This window comes from Triplophysa dalaica, chromosome 5, assembly GCF_015846415.1.
Source record: "Triplophysa dalaica isolate WHDGS20190420 chromosome 5, ASM1584641v1, whole genome shotgun sequence".
Lineage (NCBI taxonomy): Eukaryota > Metazoa > Chordata > Actinopteri > Cypriniformes > Nemacheilidae > Triplophysa > Triplophysa dalaica.
Genome location: NC_079546.1, coordinates 19,247,224 through 19,268,442, shown reverse-complemented (window position 1 = coordinate 19,268,442; position 21,219 = coordinate 19,247,224). Strand labels below are relative to the sequence as shown.

Below are 21,219 nucleotides of genomic sequence, written 5' to 3'. Positions count from 1 at the left end.
CTCTTTGACATCAACAGTCATCATGAAAACCTCAACAATGGTGACAATCATCAAACTTTGAAAAAAAAGATAAACAGATCAACTCAAATACATGCTGGGAGTCATGAATGAGTTTTGTACTATGATGTTACCCAGCATGCATTGCAGCTGGACGCTTTCTTTTGTTGATTGTCACCATTGTTTTATCCATCTACACAACTTCCTTGGGACCCATCAAACAGGCACATGTCTTCTCGTATCACTGTTATGCTGACGACACCCAGATTTACATCTCGGTTCACCCAGTTGATACTTGCATTACAGCCTACCTAGAAGACATCTCAGCTTGAATGAAAGGGCATCACCTCCAGCTGAACCCTGCCAAGGCAAAACTACTCGTCTTTCTGGCACACCCCATGGTGCATAACAATCTCACAATCAAACTTAAGCAATTCAACAATCATTCCTTCCAAAACAGCCAGGAAACTCGGCGTCATATTTGATCAACAGCTGTCCTTCAATGATCACATTGCAAAGACAACGCGGTCATGCCAACATGCCTTATTTAACAATAGAAAGGTTAGACCCTTTCTCACTGAGCATGCGACGCAACTCCTTGTCCAGGCCCAGGAAATCTCAAGGTTGGTCTACTGCAATTCACTTCTTGCTGGTCTTCCTGCAAAGGCTATAAAACCGCTCCAGCTGGTTCAAAATGCAGCAGCACACCTTATCTTCCAACAGCCAAAACGGGCTCATGTGACACCCATTTTCATTTCTCTGCACTGGCTACCCCTTGATGCTCGTATCAGATTCAAGTCACTTATGCTTGTCTACATGACTATCACTGGATCTGCACCGGCAAACTTTCACACCCTCCCACACACCTACACCCCACCAAGAACCCTGTCTGCAGCAAACAAGCGGCATCTTGTATTTAGGCATGGGCCGATAACCGTTTTCAAGGTATTCCGCGGCTTAAAAAAATTGCGGTGTCAAAACCATAAAAATCCCTTTATACCTGTTAAACTTCAGGTTCCTTTTGAACACGAAGCTTCTTTCTGTGTTTAGATTACCCTTAAATCAAATCAGAAATAGGTTGGATGTTGTGAGAGAATTCTTTTGCAGATCTGAGAGCACAAGAACTAGACACAAAGGCATCCAGCTTTTGAACTCATTTATTTCAGGTAAGACAAATCCTTATATAGTGCACAATAAGACACCTGTTACAACCAAATAAGGTATAGAAACTGCGGTCAGGTCCATAAATATTTGGACATCGACACAACTCCAACAACCTCGGCTCCATACATAGGCTACACTTATTCATTCATTTATGTGGGCTTATTTATCTAAGGGGAAAATAATATCTAACAATACCGTTCCTGCAGTAGTCGCAGTTTTGGTTACAAACAGCAGCCGAACGTCAAGACTTCATAGGCAGCGTCTGTGCAGGAAGGCAGCCGAGAGAAACGGATAGGGAGCTTAACAGAAGTCTATTTAAATTATAAACAGAGAGCAATAACTAATCACATATTTAAAAACTAATTTCTCGCTAGAAATGCCTTCAAAAGTTGTTGAAAGTGAAAATGAAAGTTATTATGTATAGAAAACTATGCTCCAACAGGCGTTTCGGCCTCCATTTAATCTTCTCGACCATTCACGTTCCTTGCATGTTGTTCTTGAAACGACTGGTCTCTGTCATTGGTTAGCTGTGAAAAAGAGTGTTTTTTTCTACAGAAACGTTAAACTTTTTTCAACCTCAACAGACGCTCAGAGCTGCAGAAAAAGATGTCGGCGCTGACATTTAAAAAAGCGCTCAGGACATTCACGTATTTGGCAGACGCATCTATCCAAAGCGATTTACAGTGCATTATCCTATACATTTTGTTTCTAAGTATGAACAATCCCCAGGGATCGAACCTGCAATATTGCATCGTTAATGCAATGTTCTCACCACTGAGCTACATGAAAGCATTTACACCATAGGATTATAATGTAAAACACACGCTAGCACCTTAAAAACGTAATCAAGTCAGAATAAATACTATTTGGCTTTCTACCGAGGCAAATAACATGGCTAATCAACAAGCCCAACGTGAAGTAGTTTGAACAAGGTGAACATACTTACATTCCTGCATTATAACTTGGAGTGAAAAATAAATGTGTAGAAAGTGAGCATGTCTCCAAAAACATTGCTCAGCTGCAGGTTCGATGACTGCTTTTTTACAGATTTTTTTTATTTGTTGAGCTGCCCGGGAAGTAACTGGATTTTTTTCTTTTAAAATTATTTTTAAAAGAAACTTTTATGTTCTGCACTTCTGATTATTGTTGAGCTACAGGTTAAGGCTCACATAACTGACTGCTTTTATTTTAATTTAATTAAGAAGAACTCTCAAATTATTTAACCTGACGTTTTACTGTTCCAGAATGTTCTATATGTTTGTTAAAAATAAAACATATTGTGTTTAGTGAGCTAAACTAAGCTTTTTTTTTAAATAACACATTGTAAATATGTAATAGTAATGCCGTGAAAACGTGGTAGTTTTGCTCAAGGTTATCACTGCGTCAGAATCTCATCCTGGCCCATGCCTACTTGTTTTGCCATCTCAGCAGTAATGGTAGTAAATCTCTTTTCCGCTCATTCTCCTTCACAACTCCAAACGACTTAAAACCCATTTCTTCTGCGAATACTTAGATAACACTAACCTTCTCACTTTCTCTCAACAGGCATTGTTCTTGCTTTTGTGAGTGTCTGCTAAATGACCAAATGTAAATATAAATGTTTTGTTATAAAACGGTCAGTTCTGGTCCATGATTCTGATTGGTTTAGCAGAGTTCTAAGCCGTTATAAAATATCCTGATTCATAACGGCTGACCATATTACATAGGTTAAATATCATTTTATTCACTTTATTTTATAAAACCTTGCCACGCATGTGGAATAACCATTTTATAAAAGCAATAAGCCCCACGAAGCAGGGTTACAGTACATTTTATAACTGCAAAGGGGGTTTTAGACACTCTGTTGTGCTACAACACCCTTAGATGTTATAATGTATAATAAATGTGAGAAACTGTAACCCACTGCCCTTTGTGGCTTATTGCTTTAATATGAGGTGAGGGCCTGTTACAAACATGACTCTAAAACGTGTAGTAATGCCAACGTTTTACTTTAGTACATGTGACAGCCCATATTTTAGTTTAAATTGAGTAAACAAGTTTAGTCAGTAGTGCAATGTAGTTCAAATGTATTTTAAACATTAGTATCTGTACTTCTACTTGAACGAAGGATATGTGTACTTGGCCATCCCTGGTTACATAACCGGTTAGTGCTGATTTGGGATATTTTGTTTATTCATTATACTTCCTAGACTCCACTTGACATAGATGCTCTGGGTGGATTTCCATCAAGCTCTTGAACACTAGTTTGACTGGTTAGTTGATTAATTACAAGTGTGGCATCAATAAAGAATAATACACACAGAATCTTTCTAAGAAATGTCCAGCAGATTGTTCTCCATTGACTCCTGATGTTATGGTCCCTGTACTCCACATACACTTCTGGAAAATAGTTTTGCATCTTTATAGACAGAAAAACAAGTGCTTTGCATTTCAGGCAAATGCCCAATGTATACTCTTTCATTCTTCTAAACAAAAGTGAAAGTTACCTATTTGTCAATGTTTGGCAACCCATAAATAAGTGTACTGTGCATTTGTTACATTCCCCTCTCTGTCTAGGGGCGGCAGAGAGGTTGTAACAAAGATAAATGAATAAATAAATAAAATAACGTTGACACTTCAGTTCATCTGTCCCAGAGTGAAAACACAACGCTTAACATGGAGGCAAATAAAGAGGCTTAAATTTACAATAACCTAGTAAATACAATTGATTCTAGGATGCATCTCTTCAGGAGAAAGTATTGTCAAACTAACAAACAAAAAGTAGCTGACTAAGGTTTAAGAGAGCTCTGGCTTATCTGAAAAATGGACAAAAGAAAATAAAGAAACAACTGAGGTCCATCAGGTTTCCTGTTGTTTTCTTTAGTTGAACCTCAAGAGCCCAAACAGAGCTGAATGCCCAAAATGAACAACACGCACCTGCATCTTCACACTGGACACATATCCCTTTTTTCTACAGTCAACATAGTCTGGGACTTAATCCCCAGAGGAGCCCACAAATTTAGCCGTTTGCCTCCTGAAGCCAAGAGAGGAACACGGGTCACAGCGTACGCTCGCAGAATCTCTTCTGTTGTCAAGTCACCAATGTGGTTCATGTTGGGCGTTCAGCTCTGTTGGGGCTCTTGAGGGTCAACTGAAGAAAACAATAGGAAAGCTGATGGACCTCAGTCCTTAGAACTAGGTTGACTGTTCCTCCAAGTATGACAACAAGGGTTGCAATGATGGTTTTATGAGTGCAGCCTTCGAGCATGTCATTGATAATGTTGGAATAGACACGGAGACATCTTATCCAGGGCGAGGCCCCACTTGTTACATTCCCCTCTCTGTCTAGGGGCGGCAGATGGGTTGTAACAAACATAAATTAATAAAGAAATAAAATAACGTTGACAGACTTCAGTTCATCTGTCCCAGAGTGAAAACACAACGCTCAGGTTAGAGGCAAATAAAGTTTATATTTTCTTTGGAAGCAGTAGGGCGAAAGAGCCTTCTCCACCATTTTCACCTGTTTTTGTTTAGAGAGGGAGTCTATGTTGTTTTGCAGAGGCAATTGGACAAAGGCGGATTCTTAAACTCTCTGATTCCTAACACGATCACCAAGGCCTGCTGTGACCGGAGCCGTCCAAATGGTTATGTTGTATGTTGAACTCACAGTGATTTCACTCCACAGAAATCTTTTGGAAAAGGCCGACGTTTTAATGCTTAGATCAAGAGAAACTCGAGCTACACCCACCTGTTCTCAAACCAGCATGCTTCCTTTGTCGCACCGCAATGTTTAAGGGGGAAATCTTTGGTGCGGGCACCTCCCTAAACATTCCATCTGGGAGGGGCTAAAGAGTTGAAGTTCTCGTCCATCAAAAAAACGGTGCAATCGCCAACTTGGAACCACTTGTGGTGGCATCCCAAAAAGGTAAAAAATCTCTCTTCGTACCTTCTCCAGATCTGTTCCGCCTATGTGGAATGATTTGCCCGCTGCTACAAGATCTGCAGATTCTGTAGTCATCTTCAAGAAACGTCAAAAAACACATCTCTTCCATCAACATCTGACTGATCTTTTCTGACTTCTATTTCTTCTCTACTTAGCGAACTTAAAACTTAAAACTAACTTAGCTCTGTATACTGTGTTAAGTCATATGAGACCAGCCTTCTTTTTGATTGCACTTATGCTTTTGTTGTACTTATGCTGTCCCAATTGCTTCCATTGCCTACCCCACCTGTAAGTTGCTTTGGATAAAAGTGTCTTTTAAATGACTAAATGTGAATGTAAATGTACTCTAATCCACTCAGATACAACTGAGCTAGTGACTTTATTGGGTTACAGTGTGCGTAAATGTGAAGTAAGTGATAGCTGTTCATATCTCTCGTTATTATGCAGAAAGCTCTGTTGATATAACATGCTTGATTCTGTACATTCCTTAATGCTTCCATGCTGTTTGTTGTAAGATGTTTATATTTAAACTGTTAGTATTGCCTATCCGCATTATTATTGGACATCTGGGAGCCCATGTTCAGTCTGGAAAGCTGCCACTATACAACATTTGCGTGCTAGTAGGGCCCTCTTGCAGACATTAAGAGGATAATTACCTCTTATATATATTGAATTAGTAATGTTATGTGGTAATTGTGTTACAGTGTTGCAGTGTTTAAGATATGTTTAATGGGAAAACGTTGTATATTCATGTGATTAAGTTTGTTCTTGGTTTAACTTGTTGCAGAAAACCACATCTGTATATCCACCAAGCTCTTCAGTATATCGGACATCATTCAAACCTTTGTCGAGTGCTTAATTCTGATTTAAGAATCCATCTCACTCAGTTCTTACCGACTGCCTACTGTTTCATATATCCAAATTTAATCATCAACGAACCCCTCATTTCACCACAACATTCTTATGATCCCAGCTTTCAGCCTTGCTCCTGCACACATCCAAAATCCCGAACAGCAAGTCATTGGATCCATTTGCCACTTACTTTTGTTTGAATTATTTGAATGTGACCCCAAAGAACCTCAAGTATTTCTTTTCAAATGTGGATGCAACGAGTTATAGGTTGCATTCGGGCACAACGTCGCCACCAGCAGTTCGGCAAAACAGACACCGCTGCATGCCTGTCCTCGTTAGTATAGTGGAAAGTGTCTCCGCCTGTCATGCGGAAGACTGGGTTTCGTACTTTTCATTGTAATATACTTATCATCAAGCACGCTTCCCAATGTTATTCTAGACATCAAATGCATGGAGGGTAATTCTATCTGAATAAATCAATGTACTCTGGTCTCTCCACAGTGTGAAGAGCATTCAGTGCTTGAATGATGAAGTTATTGATCAACTTGATAATGTAAAGGTGTGCTACACTCCCTTGTATGAGATGAACATCGGTGTTCCTCCTCCCTATTCCTAGATGTGCTCCTCTTGTGGTCACACTTACGTTTCATTTCCATCGAGGCAATTTTGATTGGTTATACCCTCTACTAAATTTTAAAAACATCTTAATATCATTTTTCCCTCCTATATGCACTATATTTGTATTTAAGTTTCTTTTACAGTACACTGTAAAAAATGTTCCGTTATTTTTACAGAAAAATACCAGCAGCTGTGGTTGCCAGTAAAATTCCGTAAAAAATACAGGAAAAGAACGTAAACAGCTTTGCAGTTTAAAACTCAGGGCACAAACTTCTAGCCGTGTATGAACTTGATACATTTGAGTCTTTTATATTAACAGCTTTTCTTTTTATAACACGAAAACTTGGTACAAATGCATAAAAGTGAAAACATTACTTTTACTTAATTTTTTCTTTGTAATTCATTATTAAAAACATCAAAGTCACTTTTAAACAAAGCAACATGCAGCATGACATCAGCATCTCATTGCCGGACCTTGACTTAAACACAGACTCCACTCTTCAGCATTGTGGTGACCATAAAACATTTAATATCAGAAAAGAAAAGAGAAGATACAAATTCCGTAGTTATTACGGAAAAATACCGGCAGCTGTGGTTGCCAGCAAACTACCGTAAACTTACGGGAACATCCTCTTTTTATTCATCCCAGCAATTCACAGTGATAAACATGATCTACACCCACTATTCATCTTGGAAATATGTCAGAATACTGAAGATGATTACCACTTCTGCTTCACAGGGACTGCAGCATAACATCCATGACTTGATGTTTTATTGTTGTTTAAAGTCACTGTTGTTGTGATCAGTGTTTGCTTTAGTGTGTATAGTGTACATATGTAAAAATCCAGTTTTCTTTGGGCTGCTAAAACAGTGTTTAATATGAAACATAGTTTTGTAGCAAATAACATCAAAAGAAAATGTGATAAGATTCGATTGTTAAGATAAGATTGTTACAACAGACTGAGTGAAATTACATTTAAACCGTTAAAAGGTCTGCATTTGGTCTTTGACTCAAACATCAAGAATCTGTGTATGAAACTCAACAGTGGGGACCAACAAATGAAAAGCTTTCAGCCTTGCAATGCTGTGAGTCATGGATGAGTTCTGTGCTTTGATGATACCCAGAATGCATTGCGTTTATCTTATGAGGTTTTTTGGTTTTATTCTTGATGTCTGCTTGATGTCTGATGTCTGAACATTTGTCACGTGACTGACGTGCTGTTTAAAGACATGCAGTATATTATTTAATTTCAAACAATATCATTCACAAGTCCCCCCCCACAGATAACAGTGATGTTGATAGGGATAATGATAGAGCTTGGTTATGAAGGTTATGCGTATTTGGCGTGCTGTCCGGGAAGCGGGCTCCGAGCTCGCCAGATCTATCCGAACCCGAAACACTCTACCTTAGTACTGGTGAGTGCGCCGATCTCAGAAACCGGTCTGAGGCCAGAGCGCACCCCCATAAAGCGAGAAAGTGGGACAGGCGCCGGAGTACGCATACCCCCCAACTCGATGCTGAGCACTTTGGAGGCGTGGCCTGCATTCTGGAAGAGAAAAGAGGATGAGGGCTCCTTAGGAGATGTGGTTCGTTATAAGACAAAAAAAGGTGTAGGGGTTCCCCTGAGGATGGTTGAGACTGAGAAGATGAAATGAGGGTGGACAGAAAATTTGACATGTGTACATAAATCAATCAAACTTTTTGACACACAGTATATGATAACACTACAGTTACATGGGCGTAGGCGCCGTGGCTTAGCTGGCAAAGCACCTGTCTCGTAAACAGGAGATCCTGGGTTCAAATCCCAGCGGAGCCTAGTGCCTTGGCGCTTCTTGTAGCACATCTTTTCGTATTTGAAAGAAGGGTTTTGTTATTTTAAATGTTCCTGAAACACTCAAGAAGTGAACTTGCTCATCACATCCTGCTTACCTGCACAGTATTGCAGCACTGAAGTGATGGTGGATGTCAAGCAGTCCACAGAAAAATCGGACTTGTGTGGCAAGTTTCAGTTAAAAAACATTTTGTCAAGTTCACAAACTGTAATTGTTGTATCAAAAATGAAGAACCGTGACGGTTTTGAAACAAACTGATCTATTCATGACTGACTCTGCCCCAGTGTGGACCTTGGTTCCCATACCCCTGTCATAGGAGACCTCTTCCATGATTCCCATCTCTCCTTAATTTTTTGTTTTCCCCTTTTTAACTGGTCAGTCACAGTCATCACAAAACCGCTTTTTGTATTTGGCGCCGTGGCTTAGCTGGTCAAAGCGCCTGTCTTGTAAACAGGAGATCCTGGGTTCAAATCCCAGCGGTGCCTGGGAAGTTTGTGTGATTCCTTTGTGATCTTAGACTGGGGAAACCTAGCCATTGCCCCTCGACATGTAGTTTTACTCATTAACCCCGTTTAAACTGCAAAGTTTGGAAATATTTAAGAGATGATGGATGGGCATTCATCCTCGCAAAAGCTGGATGCGTGTGCAACGGGACGTAGGAATAATGTGTGGCGTGCAGGGGTAAAAGATATTCTCTAAACGTTGAGGAAAATACTGCACACCTTGTAGTTGCTAGATATGGGGCTTCAACCTGTCGACTGCCTTCTGCATCAACTTGATACTTTGTCATCATGTTTTGGCCCCTTTCGTTTTTTTCAGTTACACGTGCTGTGATCATGCCGGTGATGGCGCCGTGGCTTAGCTGGTCAAAGTGCCTGTCTAGTAAACAGGAGATCCTGGGTTCAAATCCCAGCGGTGCCTAGTGTGTGTGCTCTTTGTTTACTACTCCCTTGTCTTTGTAGACAGATGTATTCCGTTCTTCTGGAATAGTTTTGTCTTGCGCGTGATCCCTGATGAACAGGGACAAGATCAACATTCAAGGCTCTGTGGCGCAATGGATAGCGCATTGGACTTCTAGATTGAGAGATGTGGGTATTCAAAGGTTGTGGGTTCGAGTCCCACCAGAGTCGTGGTTGATTAAGTTTGCAGAAAACTCCCTAAAAATCCTTCCTAGGGAAGGATATGTTGCTACATGAAGAGGGTACACACATTCAATAACTCTTAAACATCCCTTTCCATGTTTTCCTCCAGTTTACTGTGAGTTTTTGCCCCTTTGTTACTTTTCAGTCACATGATCTGCAGGCATTGGGCGTAGGCGCCGTGGCTTAGCTGGCAAAGCACCTGTCTCGTAAACAGGAGATCCTGGGTTCAAATCCCAGCGGAGCCTAGTGCCTTGGCGCTTCTTGTAGCACATCTTTTCGTATTTGAAAAGAAGGGTTTTGTTATTTTAAATGTTTCTGAAACACTCAAGAAGTGAACTTGCTCATCACATCCTGCTTACCTGCACAGTATTGCAGCACTGATGTGATGGTGGATGTCAAGCAGTCCACAGAAAAATCGGACTTGTGGTGGCAAGTTTCAGTTAAAGAAACATTTTGTCAAGTTCACAAACTGTAATTGTTGTATCAAAAATGAAGACCGTGACGGTTTTGAAACAAACTGATCTATTCATGACTGACTCTGCCCAGTGTGGACCTTGGTTCCCATACCCCTGTCATAGGAAGACCTCTTCCATGATTCCCATCTCTCCTTAATTTTTTGTTTTCCCCTTTTTAACTGGTCAGTCACAGTCATCTCAAAAACGCTTTTTGTATTTGGCGCCGTGGCTTAGCTGGTCAAAGCGCCTGTCTTGTAAACAGGAGATCCTGGGTTCAAATCCCAGCGGTGCCTGGGAAGTTTGTGTGATTCCTTTGTGATCTTTAGACTAGGGAAACCTAGCCATTGCCCCTCGACATGTAGTTTTACTCATTACCCCGTTTAAACTGCAAAGTTTGGAAATATTTAAGAGATGATGGATGGGCATTAATCCTCGCAAAAGCTGGATGCGTGTGCAACGTGACGTAGGAATAATGTGTGGCGTGCAGGGGTAAAAGATATTCTCTAAACGTTGAGGAAAATACTGCACACCTTGTAGTTGCTAGATATGGGGCTTCAACCTGTCGACTGCCTTCTGCATCAACTTGATACTTTGTCATCATGTTTTGGCCCCTTTCGTTTTTTTCAGTTACACGTGCTGTGATCATGCCGGTGATGGCGCCGTGGCTTAGCTGGTCAAAGTGCCTGTCTAGTAAACAGGAGATCCTGGGTTCAAATCACAGCGGTGCCTAGTGTGTGTGCTCTTTGTTTACTACTCCCTTGTCTTTGTAGACAGATTTATTCCGTTCTTCTGGGAATAGTTTTGTCTTGCGCGTGATCCCTGATGAACAGGGACAAGATCAACATTCAAGGCTCTGTGGCGCAATAGATAGCGCATTGGACTTTTAGATTGAGAAATGTGGGTATTCAAAGGTTGTGGGTTCGAGTCCCACCAGAGTCGTGGTTGATTAAGTTTGCAGAAAACTCCCCAAAATCCTTCCTAGGGAAGGATATGTTGCTACATGAAGAGGGTACACACATTCAATAACTCTTAAACATCCCTTTGCATGTTTTCCTCCAGTTTACTGTGAGTTGTTGCCCCTTTGTTACTTTTCAGTCACATGATCTGCAGGCATTGGGCGTAGGCGCCGTGGCTTAGCTGGCAAAGCACCTGTCTCGTAAACAGGAGATCCTGGGTTCAAATCCCAGCGGAGCCTAGTGCTTCTTGTAGCACATCTTTTCGTATTTGAAAGAAGGGTTTTGTTATTTTAAATGTTCCTGAAACACTCAAGAAGTGAACCTGCTCATCACATCCTGCTTACCTGCACAGTATTGCAGCACTGAAGTGATGGTGGATGTAAAGCAGTCCACAGAAAAATCGGACTTGTGTGGCAAGTTTCAGTTAAAAAACATTTTGTCAAGTTCACAAACTGTAATTGTTGTATCAAAAATGAAGACCGTGACGGTTTTGAAATAAACTGATCTATTCATGACTGACTCTGCCCCAGTGTGGACCTTGGTTCCCATACCCCTGTCAAAGGAGACCTCTTCCATGATTCCCATCTCTCCTTAATTTTTGTTTTCCCCTTTTTAACTGGTCAGTAACAGTCATCACAAAACCGCTTTTTGTATTTGGCGCCGTGGCTTAGCTGGTCAAAGCGCCTGTCTTGTAAACAGGAGATCCTGGGTTCAAATCCCAGCGGTGCCTGGGAAGTTTGTGTGATTCCTTTGTGATCTTTAGACTAGGGAAACCTAGCCATTGCCCCTCGACATGTAGTTTTACTCATTACCCCCGTTTAAACTGCAAAGTTTGGAAATATTTAAGAGATGATGGATGGGCATTAATCCTCGCAAAAGCTGGATGCGTGTGCAACGTGACGTAGGAATAATGTGTGGCGTGCAGGGGTAAAAGATATTCTCTAAACGTTGAGGAAAATACTGCACACCTTATAGTTGCTAGATATGGGGCTTCAACCTGTCGACTGCCTTCTGCATCAACTTGATACTTTGTCATCATGTTTTGGCCCCTTTCGTTTTTTTCAGTTACACGTGCTGTGATCATTCCGGGTGATGGCGCCGTGGCTTAGCTGGTCAAAGTGCCTGTCTAGTAAACAGGAGATCCTGGGTTCAAATCCCAGCGGTGCCTAGTGTTTGTGCTCTTTGTTTACTATTCCCTTGTCTTTGTAGACAGATTTATTCCGTTCTTCTGGGAATAGTTTTGTCTTGCGCGTGATCCCTGATGAACAGGGACAAGATCAACATTCAAGGCTCTGTGGCGCAATAGATAGCGCATTGGACTTCTAGATTGAGAAATGTGGGTATTCAAAGGTTGTGGGTTCGAGTCCCACCAGATTCGTGGTTGATTAAGTTTGCAGAAAACTCCCCAAAATCCTTCCTAGGAAGGATATGTTGCTACATGAAGAGGGTACACACATTCAATAACTCTTAAACATCCCTTTGCATGTTTTCCTCCAGTTTACTGTGAGTTTTTGCCCCTTTGTTACTTTTCAGTCACATGATCTGCAGGCATTGGGCGTAGGCGCCGTGGCTTAGCTGGCAAAGCACCTGTCTCGTAAACAGGAGATCCTGGGTTCAAATCCCAGCGGAGCCTAGTGCTTCTTGTAGCACATCTTTTCGTATTTGAAAGAAGGGTTTTGTTATTTTAAATGTTCCTGAAACACTCAAGAAGTGAACCTGCTCATCACATCCTGCTTACCTGCACAGTATTGCAGCACTGAAGTGATGGTGGATGTAAAGCAGTCCACAGAAAAATCGGACTTGTGTGGCAAGTTTCAGTTAAAAAACATTTTGTCAAGTTCACAAACTGTAATTGTTGTATCAAAAATGAAGACCGTGACGGTTTTGAAATAAACTGATCTATTCATGACTGACTCTGCCCCAGTGTGGACCTTGGTTCCCATACCCCTGTCAAAGGAGACCTCTTCCATGATTCCCATCTCTCCTTAATTTTTTGTTTTCCCCTTTTTAACTGGTCAGTCACAGTCATCACAAAACCGCTTTTTGTATTTGGCGCCGTGGCTTAGCTGGTCAAAGCGCCTGTCTTGTAAACAGGAGATCCTGCGTTCAAATCCCAGCGGTGCCTGGGAAGTTTGTGTGATTCCTTTGTGATCTTTAGACTAGGGAAACCTAGCCATTGCCCCTCGACATGTAGTTTTACTCATTACCCCGTTTAAACTGCAAAGTTTGGAAATATTTAAGAGATGATGGATGGGCATTAATCCTCGCAAAAGCTGGATGCGTGTGCAACGTGACGTAGGAATAATGTGTGGCGTGCAGGGGTAAAAGATATTCTCTAAACGTTGAGGAAAATACTGCACACCTTGTAGTTGCTAGATATGGGGCTTCAACCTGTCGACTGCCTTCTGCATCAACTTGATACTTTGTCATCATGTTTTGGCCCCTTTCGTTTTTTTCAGTTACACGTGCTGTGATCATTCCGGGTGATGGTGCCGTGGCTTAGCTGGTCAAAGTGCCTGTCTAGTAAACAGGAGATCCTGGGTTCAAATCCCAGCGGTGCCTAGTGTTTGTGCTCTTTGTTTACTATTCCCTTGTCTTTGTAGACAGATTTATTCCGTTCTTCTGGGAATAGTTTTGTCTTGCGCGTGATACCTGATGAACAGGGACAAGATTAACATTCAAGGCTCTGTGGCGCAATGGATGGCGCATTGGACTTCTAGATTGAGAAATGTGGGTATTCAAAGGTTGTGGGTTCCTGTCCCACCAGAGTCGTGGTTGATTAAGTTTGCAGAAAACTCCCTAAAAATCCTTCCTAGGGAAGGATATGTTGCTACATGAAGAGGGTACACACATTCAATAACTCTTAAACATCCCTTTCCATGTTTTCCTCCAGTTTACTGTGAGTTTTTGGCCCTTTGTTACTTTTCAGTCACATGATCTGCAGGCATTGGGCGTAGGCGCCGTGGCTTAGCTGGCAAAGCACCTGTCTCGTAAACAGGAGATCCTGGGTTCAAATCCCAGCGGAGCCTAGTGCCTTGGCGCTTCTTGTAGCACATCTTTTCGTATTTGAAAGAAGGGTTTTGTTATTTTAAATGTTCCTGAAACACTCAAGAAGTGAACTTGCTCATCACATCCTGCTTACCTGCACAGTATTGCAGCACTGAAGTGATGGTGGATGTCAAGCAGTCCACAGAAAAATCGGACTTGTGTGGCAAGTTTCAGTTAAAAAACATTTTGTCAAGTTCACAAACTGTAATTGTTGTATCAAAAATGAAGACCGTGACGGTTTTGAAACAAACTGATCTATTCATGACTGACTCTGCCCCAGTGTGGACCTTGGTTCCCATACCCCTGTCATAGGAGACCTCTTCCATGATTCCCATCTCTCCTTAATTTTTTGTTTTCCCCTTTTTAACTGGTCAGTCACAGTCATCACAAAACCGCTTTTTGTATTTGGCGCCGTGGCTTAGCTGGTCAAAGCGCCTGTCTTGTAAACAGGAGATCCTGGGTTCAAATCCCAGCGGTGCCTGGGAAGTTTGTGTGATTCCTTTGTGATCTTTAGACTGGGGAAACCTAGCCATTGCCCCTCGACATGTAGTTTTACTCATTACCCCGTTTAAACTGCAAAGTTTGGAAATATTTAAGAGATGATGGATGGGCATTAATCCTCGCAAAAGCTGGATGCGTGTGCAACGGGACGTAGGAATAATGTGTGGCGTGCAGGGGTAAAAGATATTCTCTAAACGTTGAGGAAAATACTGCACACCTTGTAGTTGCTAGATATGGGGCTTCAACCTGTCGACTGCCTTCTGCATCAACTTGATACTTTGTCATCATGTTTTGGCCCCTTTCGTTTTTTTCAGTTACACGTGCTGTGATCATGCCGGGTGATGGCGCCGTGGCTTAGCTGGTCAAAGTGCCTGTCTAGTAAACAGGAGATCCTGGGTTCAAATCCCAGCGGTGCCTAGTGTGTGTGCTCTTTGTTTACTACTCCCTTGTCTTTGTAGACAGATGTATTCCGTTCTTCTGGGAATAGTTTTGTCTTGCGCGTGATCCCTGATGAACAGGGACAAGATCAACATTCAAGGCTCTGTGGCGCAATGGATAGCGCATTGGACTTCTAGATTGAGAGATGTGGGTATTCAAAGGTTGTGGGTTCGAGTCCCACCAGAGTCGTGGTTGATTAAGTTTGCAGAAAACTCCCTAAAAATCCTTCCTAGGGAAGGATATGTTGCTACATGAAGAGGGTACACACATTCAATAACTCTTAAACATCCCTTTCCATGTTTTCCTCCAGTTTACTGTGAGTTTTTGCCCCTTTGTTACTTTTCAGTCACATGATCTGCAGGCATTGGGCGTAGGCGCCGTGGCTTAGCTGGCAAAGCACCTGTCTCGTAAACAGGAGATCCTGGGTTCAAATCCCAGCGGAGCCTAGTGCCTTGGCGCTTCTTGTAGCACATCTTTTCGTATTTGAAAGAAGGGTTTTGTTATTTTAAATGTTTCTGAAACACTCAAGAAGTGAACTTGCTCATCACATCCTGCTTACCTGCACAGTATTGCAGCACTGAAGTGATGGTGGATGTCAAGCAGTCCACAGAAAAATCGGACTTGTGTGGCAAGTTTCAGTTAAAGAAACATTTTGTCAAGTTCACAAACTGTAATTGTTGTATCAAAAATGAAGACCGTGACGGTTTTGAAACAAACTGATCTATTCATGACTGACTCTGCCCCAGTGTGGACCTTGGTTCCCATACCCCTGTCATAGGAGACCTCTTCCATGATTCCCATCTCTCCTTAATTTTTTGTTTTCCCCTTTTTAACTGGTCAGTCACAGTCATCACAAAACCGCTTTTTGTATTTGGTGCCGTGGCTTAGCTGGTCAAAGCGCCTGTCTTGTAAACAGGAGATCCTGGGTTCAAATCCCAGCGGTGCATGGGAAGTTTGTGTGATTCCTTTGTGATCTTTAGACTAGGGAAACCTAGCCATTGCCCCTCGACATGTAGTTTTACTCATTACCCCCGTTTAAACTGCAAAGTTTGGAAATATTTAAGAGATGATGGATGGGCATTAATCCTCGCAAAAGCTGGATGCGTGTGCAACGTGACGTAGGAATAATGTGTGGCGTGCAGGGGTAAAAGATATTCTCTAAACGTTGAGGAAAATACTGCACACCTTGTAGTTGCTAGATATGGGGCTTCAACCTGTCGACTGCCTTCTGCATCAACTTGATACTTTGTCATCATGTTTTGGCCCCTTTCGTTTTTTTCAGTTACACGTGCTGTGATCATGCCGGGTGATGGCGCCGTGGCATAGCTGGTCAAAGTGCCTGTCTAGTAAACAGGAGATCCTGGGTTCAAATCCCAGCGGTGCCTAGTGTGTGTGCTCTTCTTTTACTACTCCCTTGTCTTTGTAGACAGATTTATTCCGTTCTTCTGGGAATAGTTTTGTCTTGCGCGTGATCCCTGATGAACAGGGACAAGATCAACATTCAAGGCTCTGTGGCGCAATAGATAGCGCATTGGACTTCTAGATTGAGAAATGTGGGTATTCAAAGGTTGTGGGTTCGAGTCCCACCAGAGTCGTGGTTGATTAAGTTTGCAGAAAACTCCCCAAAATCCTTCCTAGGGAAGGATATGTTGCTACATGAAGAGGGTACACACATTCAATAACTCTTAAACATCCCTTTGCATGTTTTCCTCCAGTTTACTGTGAGTTGTTGCCCCTTTGTTACTTTTCAGTCACATGATCTGCAGGCATTGGGCGTAGGCGCCGTGGCTTAGCTGGCAAAGCACCTGTCTCGTAAACAGGAGATCCTGGGTTCAAATCCCAGCGGAGCCTAGTGCTTCTTGTAGCACATCTTTTCGTATTTGAAAGAAGGGTTTTGTTATTTTAAATGTTCCTGAAACACTCAAGAAGTGAACCTGCTCATCACATCCTGCTTACCTGCACAGTATTGCAGCACTGAAGTGATGGTGGATGTAAAGCAGTCCACAGAAAAATCGGACTTGTGTCGCAAGTTTCAGTTAAAAAACATTTTGTCAAGTTCACAAACTGTAATTGTTGTATCAAAAATGAAGACCGTGACGGTTTTGAAATAAACTGATCTATTCATGACTGACTCTGCCCCAGTGTGGACCTTGGTTCCCATACCCCTGTCAAAGGAGACCTCTTCCATGATTCCCATCTCTCCTTAATTTTTTGTTTTCCCCTTTTTAACTGGTCAGTCACAGTCATCACAAAACCGCTTTTTGTATTTGGCGCCGTGGCTTAGCTGGTCAAAGCGCCTGTCTTGTAAACAGGAGATCCTGCGTTCAAATCCCAGCGGTGCCTGGGAAGTTTGTGTGATTCCTTTGTGATCTTTAGACTAGGGAAACCTAGCCATTGCCCCTCGACATGTAGTTTTACTCATTACCCCGTTTAAACTGCAAAGTTTGGAAATATTTAAGAGATGATGGATGGGCATTAATCCTCGCAAAAGCTGGATGCGTGTGCAACGTGACGTAGGAATAATGTGTGGCGTGCAGGGGTAAAAGATATTCTCTAAACGTTGAGGAAAATACTGCACACCTTGTAGTTGCTAGATATGGGGCTTCAACCTGTCGACTGCCTTCTGCATCAACTTGATACTTTGTCATCATGTTTTGGCCCCTTTCGTTTTTTTCAGTTACACGTGCTGTGATCATTCCGGGTGATGGTGCCGTGGCTTAGCTGGTCAAAGTGCCTGTCTAGTAAACAGGAGATCCTGGGTTCAAATCCCAGCGGTGCCTAGTGTTTGTGCTCTTTGTTTACTATTCCCTTGTCTTTGTAGACAGATTTATTCCGTTCTTCTGGGCATAGTTTTGTCTTGCGCGTGATACATGATGAACAGGGACAAGATTAACATTCAAGGCTCTGTGGCGCAATGGATAGCGCATTGGACTTCTAGATTGAGAAATGTGGGTATTCAAAGGTTGTGGGTTCGAGTCCCACCAGAGTCGTGGTTGATTAAGTTTGCAGAAAACTCCCTAAAAATCCTTCCTAGGGAAGGATATGTTGCTACATGAAGAGGGTACACACATTCAATAACTCTTAAACATCCCTTTCCATGTTTTCCTCCAGTTTACTGTGAGTTTTTGGCCCTTTGTTACTTTTCAGTCACATGATCTGCAGGCATTGGGCGTAGGCGCCGTGGCTTAGCTGGCAAAGCACCTATCTCGTAAACAGGAGATCCTGGGTTCAAATCCCAGCGGAGCCTAGTGCCTTGGCGCTTCTTGTAGCACATCTTTTCGTATTTGAAAGAAGGGTTTTGTTATTTTAAATGTTCCTGAAACACTCAAGAAGTGAACTTGCTCATCACATCCTGCTTACCTGCACAGTATTGCAGCACTGAAGTGATGGTGGATGTCAAGCAGTCCACAGAAAAATCGGACTTGTGTGGCAAGTTTCAGTTAAAAAACATTTTGTCAAGTTCACAAACTGTAATTGTTGTATCAAAAATGAAGACCGTGACGGTTTTGAAACAAACTGATCTATTCATGACTGACTCTGCCCCAGTGTGGACCTTGGTTCCCATACCCCTGTCATAGGAGACCTCTTCCATGATTCCCATCTCTCCTTAATTTTTTGTTTTCCCCTTTTTAACTGGTCAGTCACAGTCATCACAAAACCGCTTTTTGTATTTGGCGCCGTGGCTTAGCTGGTCAAAGCGCCTGTCTTGTAAACAGGAGATCCTGGGTTCAAATCCCAGCGGTGCCTGGGAAGTTTGTGTGATTCCTTTGTGATCTTTAGACTGGGGAAACCTAGCCATTGCCCCTCGACATGTAGTTTTACTCATTACCCCGTTTAAACTGCAAAGTTTGGAAATATTTAAGAGATGATGGATGGGCATTAATCCTCGCAAAAGCTGGATGCGTGTGCAACGGGACGTAGGAATAATGTGTGGCGTGCAGGGGTAAAAGATATTCTCTAAACGTTGAGGAAAATACTGCACACCTTGTAGTTGCTAGATATGGGGCTTCAACCTGTCGACTGCCTTCTGCATCAACTTGATACTTTGTCATCATGTTTTGGCCCCTTTCGTTTTTTTCAGTTACACGTGCTGTGATCATGCCGGGTGATGGCGCCGTGGCTTAGCTGGTCAAAGTGCCTGTCTAGTAAACAGGAGATCCTGGGTTCAAATCCCAGCGGTGCCTAGTGTGTGTGCTCTTTGTTTACTACTCCCTTGTCTTTGTAGACAGATGTATTCCGTTCTTCTGGGAATAGTTTTGTCTTGCGCGTGATCCCTGATGAACAGGGACAAGATCAACATTCAAGGCTCTGTGGCGCAATGGATAGCGCATTGGACTTCTAGATTGAGAGATGTGGGTATTCAAAGGTTGTGGGTTCGAGTCCCACCAGAGTCGTGGTTGATTAAGTTTGCAGAAAACTCCCTAAAAATCCTTCCTAGGGAAGGATATGTTGCTACATGAAGAGGGTACACACATTCAATAACTCTTAAACATCCCTTTCCATGTTTTCCTCCAGTTTACTGTGAGTTTTTGCCCCTTTGTTACTTTTCAGTCACATGATCTGCAGGCATTGGGCGTAGGCGCCGTGGCTTAGCTGGCAAAGCACCTGTCTCGTAAACAGGAGATCCTGGGTTCAAATCCCAGCGGAGCCTAGTGCCTTGGCGCTTCTTGTAGCACATCTTTTCGTATTTGAAAGAAGGGTTTTGTTATTTTAAATGTTTCTGAAACACTCAAGAAGTGAACTTGCTCATCACATCCTGCTTACCTGCACAGTATTGCAGCACTGAAGTGATGGTGGATGTCAAGCAGTCCACAGAAAAATCGGACTTGTGTGGCAAGTTTCAGTTAAAGAAACATTTTGTCAAGTTCACAAACTGTAATTGTTGTATCAAAAATGAAGACCGTGACGGTTTTGAAACAAACTGATCTATTCATGACTGACTCTGCCCCAGTGTGGACCTTGGTTCCCATACCCCTGTCATAGGAGACCTCTTCCATGATTCCCATCTCTCCTTAATTTTTTGTTTTCCCCTTTTTAACTGGTCAGTCACAGTCATCACAAAACCGCTTTTTGTATTTGGTGCCGTGGCTTAGCTGGTCAAAGCGCCTGTCTTGTAAACAGGAGATCCTGGGTTCAAATCCCAGCGGTGCATGGGAAGTTTGTGTGATTCCTTTGTGATCTTTAGACTAGGGAAACCTAGCCATTGCCCCTCGACATGTAGTTTTACTCATTACCCCGTTTAAACTGCAAAGTTTGGAAATATTTAAGAGATGATGGATGGGCATTAATCCTCGCAAAAGCTGGATGCGTGTGCAACGTGACGTAGGAATAATGTGTGGCGTGCAGGGGTAAAAGATATTCTCTAAACGTTGAGGAAAATACTGCACACCTTGTAGTTGCTAGATATGGGGCTTCAACCTGTCGACTGCCTTCTGCATCAACTTGATACTTTGTCATCATGTTTTGGCCCCTTTCGTTTTTTTCAGTTACACGTGCTGTGATCATGCCGGGTGATGGCGCCGTGGCTTAGCTGGTCAAAGTGCCTGTCTAGTAAACAGGAGATCCTGGGTTCAAATCCCAGCGGTGCCTAGTGTGTGTGCTCTTCTTTTACTACTCCCTTGTCTTTGTAGACAGATTTATTCCGTTCTTCTGGGAATAGTTTTGTCTTGCGCGTGATCCCTGATGAACAGGGACAAGATCAACATTCAAGGCTCTGTGGCGCAATAGATAGCGCATTGGACTTCTAGATTGAGAAATGTGGGTATTCAAAGGTTGTGGGTTCGAGTCCCACCAGAGTCGTGGTTGATTAAGTTTGCAGAAAACTCCCCAAAATCCTTCCTAGGGAAGGATATGTTGCTACATGAAGAGGGTACACACATTCAATAACTCTTAAACATCCCTTTGCATGTTTTCCTCCAGTTTACTGTGAGTTGTTGCCCCTTTGTTACTTTTCAGTCACATGATCTGCAGGCATTGGGCGTAGGCGCCGTGGCTTAGCTGGCAAAGCACCTGTCTCGTAAACAGGAGATCCTGGGTTCAAATCCCAGCGGAGCCTAGTGCTTCTTGTAGCACATCTTTTCGTATTTGAAAGAAGGGTTTTGTTATTTTAAATGTTCCTGAAACACTCAAGAAGTGAACCTGCTCATCACATCCTGCTTACCTGCACAGTATTGCAGCACTGAAGTGATGGTGGATGTAAAGCAGTCCACAGAAAAATCGGACTTGTGTCGCAAGTTTCAGTTAAAAAACATTTTGTCAAGTTCACAAACTGTAATTGTTGTATCAAAAATGAA

General features: G+C 42.5%; 35 non-coding genes across 35 annotated transcripts; all 35 read left to right on the top strand.

Moving 5' to 3' along the window:
* The first annotated feature begins 8,297 nt into the window (after nt 1–8,297).
* Nucleotides 8,298–8,370, top strand: trnat-cgu (transfer RNA threonine (anticodon CGU)). Its single transcript has one exon. It is a non-coding gene; the product is annotated as a tRNA-Thr (tRNA).
* A 427-nt stretch (nt 8,371–8,797) lies between these two features.
* Nucleotides 8,798–8,871, top strand: trnat-ugu (transfer RNA threonine (anticodon UGU)). The gene has a single exon. It is a non-coding gene; the product is annotated as a tRNA-Thr (tRNA).
* Nucleotides 8,872–9,233: 362 nt separating this feature from the next.
* Nucleotides 9,234–9,307, top strand: trnat-agu (transfer RNA threonine (anticodon AGU)). The gene has a single exon. It is a non-coding gene; the product is annotated as a tRNA-Thr (tRNA).
* A 119-nt stretch (nt 9,308–9,426) lies between these two features.
* Nucleotides 9,427–9,516, top strand: trnar-ucu (transfer RNA arginine (anticodon UCU)). Its single transcript is given in 2 exon segments — nt 9,427–9,463; nt 9,481–9,516. It is a non-coding gene; the product is annotated as a tRNA-Arg (tRNA).
* Nucleotides 9,517–9,700: 184 nt separating this feature from the next.
* On the top strand, nt 9,701–9,773 carry trnat-cgu (transfer RNA threonine (anticodon CGU)). The gene has a single exon. It is a non-coding gene; the product is annotated as a tRNA-Thr (tRNA).
* Nucleotides 9,774–10,202: 429 nt separating this feature from the next.
* Nucleotides 10,203–10,276, top strand: trnat-ugu (transfer RNA threonine (anticodon UGU)). Its single transcript has one exon. It is a non-coding gene; the product is annotated as a tRNA-Thr (tRNA).
* Nucleotides 10,277–10,638: 362 nt separating this feature from the next.
* On the top strand, nt 10,639–10,712 carry trnat-agu (transfer RNA threonine (anticodon AGU)). Its single transcript has one exon. It is a non-coding gene; the product is annotated as a tRNA-Thr (tRNA).
* Nucleotides 10,713–10,832: 120 nt separating this feature from the next.
* trnak-uuu (transfer RNA lysine (anticodon UUU)) lies at nt 10,833–10,922 on the top strand. The gene is given in 2 exon segments: nt 10,833–10,869; nt 10,887–10,922. It is a non-coding gene; the product is annotated as a tRNA-Lys (tRNA).
* Nucleotides 10,923–11,105: 183 nt separating this feature from the next.
* Nucleotides 11,106–11,178, top strand: trnat-cgu (transfer RNA threonine (anticodon CGU)). Its single transcript has one exon. It is a non-coding gene; the product is annotated as a tRNA-Thr (tRNA).
* A 417-nt stretch (nt 11,179–11,595) lies between these two features.
* Nucleotides 11,596–11,669, top strand: trnat-ugu (transfer RNA threonine (anticodon UGU)). Its single transcript has one exon. It is a non-coding gene; the product is annotated as a tRNA-Thr (tRNA).
* Nucleotides 11,670–12,033: 364 nt separating this feature from the next.
* On the top strand, nt 12,034–12,107 carry trnat-agu (transfer RNA threonine (anticodon AGU)). Its single transcript has one exon. It is a non-coding gene; the product is annotated as a tRNA-Thr (tRNA).
* A 392-nt stretch (nt 12,108–12,499) lies between these two features.
* trnat-cgu (transfer RNA threonine (anticodon CGU)) lies at nt 12,500–12,572 on the top strand. Its single transcript has one exon. It is a non-coding gene; the product is annotated as a tRNA-Thr (tRNA).
* A 418-nt stretch (nt 12,573–12,990) lies between these two features.
* trnat-ugu (transfer RNA threonine (anticodon UGU)) lies at nt 12,991–13,064 on the top strand. The gene has a single exon. It is a non-coding gene; the product is annotated as a tRNA-Thr (tRNA).
* A 363-nt stretch (nt 13,065–13,427) lies between these two features.
* trnat-agu (transfer RNA threonine (anticodon AGU)) lies at nt 13,428–13,501 on the top strand. Its single transcript has one exon. It is a non-coding gene; the product is annotated as a tRNA-Thr (tRNA).
* A 394-nt stretch (nt 13,502–13,895) lies between these two features.
* trnat-cgu (transfer RNA threonine (anticodon CGU)) lies at nt 13,896–13,968 on the top strand. Its single transcript has one exon. It is a non-coding gene; the product is annotated as a tRNA-Thr (tRNA).
* A 426-nt stretch (nt 13,969–14,394) lies between these two features.
* On the top strand, nt 14,395–14,468 carry trnat-ugu (transfer RNA threonine (anticodon UGU)). The gene has a single exon. It is a non-coding gene; the product is annotated as a tRNA-Thr (tRNA).
* Nucleotides 14,469–14,831: 363 nt separating this feature from the next.
* trnat-agu (transfer RNA threonine (anticodon AGU)) lies at nt 14,832–14,905 on the top strand. The gene has a single exon. It is a non-coding gene; the product is annotated as a tRNA-Thr (tRNA).
* Nucleotides 14,906–15,025: 120 nt separating this feature from the next.
* On the top strand, nt 15,026–15,115 carry trnar-ucu (transfer RNA arginine (anticodon UCU)). The gene is given in 2 exon segments: nt 15,026–15,062; nt 15,080–15,115. It is a non-coding gene; the product is annotated as a tRNA-Arg (tRNA).
* Nucleotides 15,116–15,299: 184 nt separating this feature from the next.
* trnat-cgu (transfer RNA threonine (anticodon CGU)) lies at nt 15,300–15,372 on the top strand. Its single transcript has one exon. It is a non-coding gene; the product is annotated as a tRNA-Thr (tRNA).
* A 427-nt stretch (nt 15,373–15,799) lies between these two features.
* trnat-ugu (transfer RNA threonine (anticodon UGU)) lies at nt 15,800–15,873 on the top strand. Its single transcript has one exon. It is a non-coding gene; the product is annotated as a tRNA-Thr (tRNA).
* Nucleotides 15,874–16,237: 364 nt separating this feature from the next.
* trnat-agu (transfer RNA threonine (anticodon AGU)) lies at nt 16,238–16,311 on the top strand. Its single transcript has one exon. It is a non-coding gene; the product is annotated as a tRNA-Thr (tRNA).
* A 120-nt stretch (nt 16,312–16,431) lies between these two features.
* trnar-ucu (transfer RNA arginine (anticodon UCU)) lies at nt 16,432–16,521 on the top strand. Its single transcript is given in 2 exon segments — nt 16,432–16,468; nt 16,486–16,521. It is a non-coding gene; the product is annotated as a tRNA-Arg (tRNA).
* A 183-nt stretch (nt 16,522–16,704) lies between these two features.
* trnat-cgu (transfer RNA threonine (anticodon CGU)) lies at nt 16,705–16,777 on the top strand. Its single transcript has one exon. It is a non-coding gene; the product is annotated as a tRNA-Thr (tRNA).
* A 418-nt stretch (nt 16,778–17,195) lies between these two features.
* trnat-ugu (transfer RNA threonine (anticodon UGU)) lies at nt 17,196–17,269 on the top strand. Its single transcript has one exon. It is a non-coding gene; the product is annotated as a tRNA-Thr (tRNA).
* Nucleotides 17,270–17,632: 363 nt separating this feature from the next.
* On the top strand, nt 17,633–17,706 carry trnat-agu (transfer RNA threonine (anticodon AGU)). The gene has a single exon. It is a non-coding gene; the product is annotated as a tRNA-Thr (tRNA).
* A 120-nt stretch (nt 17,707–17,826) lies between these two features.
* Nucleotides 17,827–17,916, top strand: trnar-ucu (transfer RNA arginine (anticodon UCU)). Its single transcript is given in 2 exon segments — nt 17,827–17,863; nt 17,881–17,916. It is a non-coding gene; the product is annotated as a tRNA-Arg (tRNA).
* Nucleotides 17,917–18,100: 184 nt separating this feature from the next.
* trnat-cgu (transfer RNA threonine (anticodon CGU)) lies at nt 18,101–18,173 on the top strand. The gene has a single exon. It is a non-coding gene; the product is annotated as a tRNA-Thr (tRNA).
* Nucleotides 18,174–18,599: 426 nt separating this feature from the next.
* trnat-ugu (transfer RNA threonine (anticodon UGU)) lies at nt 18,600–18,673 on the top strand. Its single transcript has one exon. It is a non-coding gene; the product is annotated as a tRNA-Thr (tRNA).
* A 363-nt stretch (nt 18,674–19,036) lies between these two features.
* On the top strand, nt 19,037–19,110 carry trnat-agu (transfer RNA threonine (anticodon AGU)). The gene has a single exon. It is a non-coding gene; the product is annotated as a tRNA-Thr (tRNA).
* A 120-nt stretch (nt 19,111–19,230) lies between these two features.
* Nucleotides 19,231–19,320, top strand: trnar-ucu (transfer RNA arginine (anticodon UCU)). Its single transcript is given in 2 exon segments — nt 19,231–19,267; nt 19,285–19,320. It is a non-coding gene; the product is annotated as a tRNA-Arg (tRNA).
* Nucleotides 19,321–19,504: 184 nt separating this feature from the next.
* Nucleotides 19,505–19,577, top strand: trnat-cgu (transfer RNA threonine (anticodon CGU)). Its single transcript has one exon. It is a non-coding gene; the product is annotated as a tRNA-Thr (tRNA).
* A 427-nt stretch (nt 19,578–20,004) lies between these two features.
* trnat-ugu (transfer RNA threonine (anticodon UGU)) lies at nt 20,005–20,078 on the top strand. Its single transcript has one exon. It is a non-coding gene; the product is annotated as a tRNA-Thr (tRNA).
* A 363-nt stretch (nt 20,079–20,441) lies between these two features.
* trnat-agu (transfer RNA threonine (anticodon AGU)) lies at nt 20,442–20,515 on the top strand. Its single transcript has one exon. It is a non-coding gene; the product is annotated as a tRNA-Thr (tRNA).
* A 120-nt stretch (nt 20,516–20,635) lies between these two features.
* trnar-ucu (transfer RNA arginine (anticodon UCU)) lies at nt 20,636–20,725 on the top strand. Its single transcript is given in 2 exon segments — nt 20,636–20,672; nt 20,690–20,725. It is a non-coding gene; the product is annotated as a tRNA-Arg (tRNA).
* A 183-nt stretch (nt 20,726–20,908) lies between these two features.
* On the top strand, nt 20,909–20,981 carry trnat-cgu (transfer RNA threonine (anticodon CGU)). The gene has a single exon. It is a non-coding gene; the product is annotated as a tRNA-Thr (tRNA).
* Nucleotides 20,982–21,219: the final 238 nt, after the last annotated feature.